Source organism: Mus pahari, chromosome 19, assembly GCF_900095145.1.
Source record: "Mus pahari chromosome 19, PAHARI_EIJ_v1.1, whole genome shotgun sequence".
NCBI lineage: Eukaryota > Metazoa > Chordata > Mammalia > Rodentia > Muridae > Mus > Mus pahari.
In genome coordinates, this window is record NC_034608.1 from 54,203,295 (window position 1) to 54,210,545 (window position 7,251).

At 41.1% G+C, this 7,251-nt stretch overlaps 1 pseudogene; it reads left to right on the forward strand.

Annotated features, from left to right (window-relative positions):
- Positions 1–1,010: 1,010 nt before the first annotated feature.
- On the forward strand, positions 1,011–6,699 carry LOC110336243 (annotated as a pseudogene).
- The last annotated feature ends 552 nt before the right edge of the window (positions 6,700–7,251 follow it).

Below are 7,251 nucleotides of genomic sequence, written 5' to 3' on the forward strand. Positions count from 1 at the left end.
CTTGATCTACCGATGACCCTTGACACCACGACTGGGAAAGATATGTATCTGACTTACTGCTTTCAGTTGTGCAAACTGGCCCCATGCTTCCATGCTATCACTGAGGAGCATCAAAGGAGAAACAGAGTCAGTAGGCAGGGCCAGTGAAAGGTCCCGGCAAACACGTATGCAGAGGTCCCTTTAGAGACTTTTACAAAATCAGGGCAGAGATAAGGAGAGCAGAGAAAATCTGTTTGGATTGGTTTCCAGTTGGAGTCCAGGCTGAGTGATTGAAATCTTCATAGTCAATAGTCATTTGGGATGAAGAATGACCGTGTTCGGTGAACTGGGAGAAATAAGATCAGGAGGGCAGGATGTGAGTTTGGGGCAGAAAGGCTAACTCTTCTCTTACAAAATCAGAGGCAGGCAGAAATCAACACAGAGAAAAGGGGTTAGTGCCTACGTTGTAGCAATTCACGCTAGGCTTGTGTTGCTTGCATAGTTTGAAGCTTAAATTAAGACTAAAACACGGTGTTGAAGGAGACAGGATGAAGCTTAGGGCTTTGCAGAGATTTCAAGTATGAAGATTTGCTGGAAACTATTCCCTTGTGGAGGCTAGTAGCACAAATTCTTGTGGGAGTAGATTTTTTTTTTCCTCATTCGCTCTTTTGATGTTAAAGTAGACAAAGAGATCAGTTACATGAGAGCGGAGTTGGTCTTTGTGCAATGGAGTCACAGAGCAGAGAAGGTAAGTACGTTGGAAAAAAGTATCCAGAGGGAGCTTGGTAGGATGTGGACTGGATTTTGCTGTATCAGATAGGATGTAAGGATAGGCAGGGTTGCCAAGTACAAATGCAATCAGGTAAGACTTGTGATCAGCATGGAAATTGTGGTCAGAAAGGCAAAAGGCCAAATTGCGGGTGCTGAGCCACCTGGAAAGTGGTACTTAGAGGATAATAATGTGAGAAGGTGACCCAGTGGTGTACAGTTGAAGGTAGTCGGTGAAAATGATACAGGGATACAATCTCAGAATGGGTACTGCCGCTAACCTGGCTATGGAAATCACTGATGCCGCTGCCGCTGCCGCCGCTGCTGCTGCTGCCGCCGCCGGTGATAACGACAAGGATTAAAAAAAAGTCATTTTAAAGATTACACACTATTGCAAAAGCAGGAAAATGGCCAATAAATGAGCGGTACGAGTTTGAAAGAAATATCTTCTACTTTCAGTTTCAAGACACAATACTCCTATGGACTTGTCTTCATGGAATATAAAAGTTACAGGGTAGGTGAAAATTGGAGGGAGTATTAGCTGTTTTTCTTATTGCTATAACAGAGAATACAGCAAAAGCAATGTAAGGAAGGCGGGCATTATTTTACTCTGGGTTTCAGGGGAGAGTCCAGAGCGGCTGAGAAGGCTCAGTGGAGAGGGCACAGTGGAAGGAGCAGAGACATGAAAGCAGACGCTCATTTTGTGCTGTGTATTTAGTCCATCCACTCAGCCCGTAGAATAGGTTTGCCCACACTCTGGGGAGATGTTGCCCCTTCCGTTCATTTTCTGTGGAAACACCCTCCCAGGCATGCTCAGAATTCTATCGCATACGGGATTTCAGTGAACTAGATAGTCAAGATGGACTGTTGCCGAGCTGACTCTGGTCTGATCCATAACATGAATATCACATCTGGTGAGATAGCAGCCTCACCATTTTCTGAATTTGCAGTCCAGGAATTTTAAAAAATTTCTACATTTTTTTTTCTTGCCAGAACATTTATCTTGTAGTAGTTTTAATTTTATAGCCATCTCAATGGATTGATTTTGATAAACCTTAAGCTGTTAATATTCTTCTACATGCAGAAGAGGTGCATATGAGTTGTGCTGTTTTAAAATTTGCTTATTGATGAGAACAAGCAAATCTGTTGCTTTTATATGCTAGATTCACATGCCTGCAGGGTATGAGTCATGTGTGCAGATATAGTTTGCACCTAAGGAAGGGCGGGGCATGATACAGAAGGAGGAACAATTTCTGTAGCTGCATACTGGGTAATGTCACTTGGCTGCGAAAAACTTTTCCAATGTTTAAGTTTAAGAGTCTGAGCAGAGATTAACAATGGCTGGTTATACATTCTCTTCTCTCTTCTCTCTCTCTCTCTTCTCTCTTCTCTCTCTCTCTCTCTCTCTCTCTCTCTCTCTCTCTCTCTCTCTCTCCCTCCCCCCTTGCTATTTGCACATAACTAAATGTCTCTCTTTGTCTTCTAACATTTAATGGGCTCATTTTGAGTTAGCTATTAAATGAATACATTATTTTATTAAATTTGTAACTGTTTTTTTTTTTCTTCAGAAGTCAATGTTTTCATTTTGGCACTGCCTGCTGCCACTGCCCTCCAGAAAAATCCATACCTATATTAACATCAAAGAAATTAATAATGAATAAAGCTATTGTGGAAATTAGTTAATATTGATGATGATGGTATCATCTGTATAATATGTTGGAGAACATTTTCTATGCATAAACTCATTTGTTTAGAGTTTATGGGCGGCTTCACTTAATACCTTATAGTGGGAGGAAGATGAACTAGGTAAAATCAATTATGTAAAGAAGGTCCCTGTGACAAAATAACCAAGAAAACTTGTCGAAGAGAAGGAATCATTATTTCAGACCATAGCACCTTAGTTCCCACTCCTTGTGTCTGTGAACAGAGAGAACATCATGGCTGAGGGTACTCATGGGTCAGAGTAATTTAGGTACAGAGAGATGGGGAGTCATCAAGATCAGGTTTCTTTAAGGAATTATCCCCAATAACCCAGCTTCCTTTCATTAGGCTCCACCTCCTAAGTTCCACCATTTCTCCATAGTTTTCCAGTTTGGCCAAACACGTTCAACACATAACTTTTAAGGGGGATAATTGATACCTAACTGATGAAAACTTGGTAAAGTTATTTTCAGGCTTTTTGATATTGGGAACATGCAGTATTTCAGGTCATTCCCACCAAAGCAGGTTGTATGTTTCTGTAGATACTGAATTTTATGTGCCTTCCTAAGTTTTCCACTCCCAGTGGGGACTATGCGGAGTTTCAGAAGAACACACCACAGCCTCAGATAGGTACAATATGTATGTGTTATTGAAGACGCCTGGAGAACTCACTTTATACAAGAAGACTGATAGCACCACAATGCATGGGGTGTGTTCTGGAAACATAAATGAAAGAAAGCAGAAATAAATTGGAAAGAACAGTATACATAAAAATATAATCACTTCTACAACTGTAAAAAAGCACTCCAGCGGCTGTGAAGATTGCCTAGGCAGTGCAGTGCTTAGCTTTCACACATGAAGAGCTGATTTTGATTCTCAGGACCTATGTAAAATACCATATTCTTGTGGTAGCATTCATGTCAGTTTTGGGGAACCAGAGATAGCCAGATCAGTGAGGGTCTTTAACCAGACCACTTAGCCCATTTGATGAAATCCAGAGCTCCAGACCATTTAGAATTCCTTTGTCAACACACACACACACACACACACACACACACACACACACACACACACACACACCCTATTGTGCAAACTCAAAATGATTTTGGATAGTATTATTTTAATGAATGACTGATTTTATGTTAGAATTAAAAACAGATAGTCATAATTTCAGTTCATAAATCGAAGAACATATAGCAGCCGGAACATGTCTTCAGCACAGAGACCGCCAGTTAGTGTCAGCTGTAATCATTAGTGATAATATCATGAAACAGGTATCCATAACTGTTTGTGATTAATGGTTTCAGTGACTGTTCCAAAATGCCAAAGTATGGAGTAATAATCTTAAACCTTCTGCATTGTCATGTAGCCAGAGAATGCTTTGCAGTGTCACTTCATTGATGCCCAAGTGAAACATTAAATCCATTCTGCCCAAAGCATTTCTGGAATCAACATCGGATTTAAAAATCCTGTACAGAAGTGAAGTTCAACACACTCAGCGCTGTTACCATGTGCCGTTGATGGCAGTACCTTAAATACAGAGAAGTGTGGGAAGGGTAGGTCTGGAAGTATTTTACAGCATTCATTGGGATGTCTGCTATGCTTTGTGTGGCCCACATGTCTCTTTGACAGCCTTCTAGCTCATTCTGACCCTGCAGCTTCTGGATGTGTGAAAGCTCTGTGAAGTTCATCCACAGGGGTGCCCGGCAGATCAAGTAGATCAAGTTAATCTTAGCTATAAAAATAAAAGAATCGGAATCCACTGTAGCTATTTTCATAGAAATGGAATTTATTAAGAGCCACTGAGATACTGCTCATCATGTCACAGAATTATTCTTACAAATAATTATACAAGGAAACAAGCAATAGTGTTTCTAGGAAACATTAAAACCTTTACTGATCTTAAAATTTACAATGAAAAGAATAATTATTACCATGTTAAAATCCTAAACTGATATTTCTGGAACACACACACACACACACACACACACACACATATATATATACATACATATATATATATATATATATATATATATATATATATACACATTTAAATATATTAGTAGGTTTTAGAAATAGGCAATAACATTGTAACATCTGTTTTGAAACCTATGGAAGAATTACTAATGCCTGATAAAATAAATTTTCATTTTATATTACTATTTAAAGAATATAAAATTTAAAGAATATAAAAATTTAAGAATATAAGATTTCTCACTCATTCTTCACATGTGGTTCACCAACGCTCTTTTTAAGTTTAAATTTCTCAGTTTCTGCCACATAAGGTGGCAGACAAGCAAGCACCATGTATTCAGTATATTTACATATTGTTGCAGGTCTTTGTGCAGTCTTACAGCTTTAAGAACTGACAAACACTCGCCTACTCAGTGTCTCTTCTGCTATAGGATCTAAAAATCTGCTGACTTTTCATAAACAGGGATTAAGCTGTGGTTCATTTTAAACCACTGCACCAAAGACAAAGAGGTTTGTTACATTTTGTTCTTTTAAACTGGGATAGACTTACCTCATCGGTTAGGGAGAGCTGAGGGCCTTCCATGATTCTAACATCGAGAGCAAGGGAGCAGGGTTTACATGACAGTGGATAGTATAACTGACCAGGATCTACAAATCTTTTTAGGGAGGATAATTTTATTTTGCTCTTACATTTTTAGAATTTTGGACTTCCCTAAAATAAAGGCAGAATACCTATTTTCTCCAGTTTTGGTATTTGGAAACCCTGGGTCAACTGTCAAATGTGATTCAATTTTTTTTTTTTTTCTTCTCTTTAAAGAAAAGTGGTGAGGGCCAGAGAGGTGGCTCAGGGATAAGGACACCAGCTGCTAAAACTGACAACTGGAGTTTACTCTCAGAACACATTTGGTGGATGGGTTGGTCTGCTGCTCCGATATATTCATATGGCAAATAATGGCGCCCAAGATCTGGTTGCCTCCAATAAGGATATCCTCAGGGACCAGGAGATCCTTACACATACCAAATGATGCTTTGTAACCTTTCTCTCTAAGTTAATTGGTCGATAAAAGGCTAAATAAAGCCTGTGATTGGACAGTACTGATTGGACAGTAGATAGAGGTAGGCGGGTTTGAGTTATCTGGTGGGGTGAGGGTGGACGATTGCAGGTACAGAATGCAGAGAAGAAAGGAGGTCAAAGGAGGAAGAATCAGCCATGAGAGGATATGGATTGTGAACACGGGCCAGGAGAAATAGCAAGTCACAAGGGACATAGCTGGGGCATAAATTATAGTAGCTCTTAAACCTGTCCAATCTAGGCTTGCAGCTTAGAAATAAAATGCTTAGGTTGGCTCTTCCTGTGCTCCCAACCTCCTAGCTGCAACCCTTGCAGTAGCTGCTGCTGCTCCCGCCCTCACCACCTGTGAGAAAATGGCTGTGCCCCGCGCACCTTCGCTGATCTTGGCAAGTCCTCCAGGGATGTCTTCACCAAAGGCTTTGGCTTAGTAAAACTTCATTTGAAAACCAAGTCCGAGAATGGATTGGGAATTACCAGCTCAGGCTTTGCCCACACTGAGACCAGCATACAGATGGAGAGTATGGGCTAACATTTACAGGGAAGTGAGTAGACAAACAACACCAGGATAGCGAGATCACTGGGAAAGGCCAGCTCGCGCATGGACTGAAGCTGACCCTTGATAACATCTTTCTTGTCTAATACTGGGGGGGAAATGCTAACATCAAAAGAGGGTACAAGAGGAAGCATATCAACCTGGGCTGGGATGTGGACTTTGACGTAGCTGGGCCCTCAATCCGGGGCGCTCTGGTACTTTGCTATGAGGGTTGGCTGGCTGACTATCAGATGAATTTTGAGACCTCAAAGACCTGAGTGACCCAGAGCAACTCTGCAGTTGGCTATAAGATGGAAGAATTCCAGCTTCATACTAATGTGAACGACAGGACAGAATTTGGTGGCTCCACTTACCAGAAGGTGAATCAGAAAGTTGGAGACTGATGTCAATCTCGCCTGGACTGCACAAAAATAGTAACACTCGCTTTAGAAATAGCAGCCACGTACCAGGTCGACCCTGATGCCTGCTTTTCGGGCAAAGTGAACAACATCAGCCTGATTGGCTTAGGGTACACTCAGATCCTAAAACCGGGTATCCAGCTCTGCTGGATGACAAAAATGTCAATGCGGGTGGCCACAAGTTTGGTTTAGGACTGGAATTTCAAGCAGAAATGAGTATTGTATTAATTTTAAACTATTTTGCAGCATAGCTACTTTAAGCATTTAGTGTACCTTTTAATGTTGTATGTTGGGGATTTGAAAATTGATAAATACCATGTTAGACCTCTGAGTTAAGGATGATTCGGCTTTAAGGTATTTACCATTTCAGATGTACATCAGAAACCCCATTCCTGAAAGGGTCCTTTTTAGCTGTAGGCATGGTTGAGAAGAAGCCTCTAGAGATGCCAGACTGCAAGTAGAAGCTGGGAACATGTAGGACCTTTGTAAATCTGTACCCAGTCCCCAGATGAAATTGTGACTTCCTGATTATAGAACCCTGGTGCCCCAATCCTGTCTGCTGGGAGGCATGTACACACCTATGTGAAAGGGATATTTTAGACAGATCGCCATGCCCTGTCCCCATCCTATTTCATCAGTTACCTGTTTACACCAAAAGTAGTCTTTAGGATGTGGCTAGCTCTTTCTTTTGTGCCATTTTAGGGAGGAGAGTGTAGGCAAGATGGAGTCGTTCATTCAGGTCTTAATTCATCCTTGTGTTGAGTTGTGGCTTTTCCTCCCTCCCTCCCTCCCTCCCTCCCTCC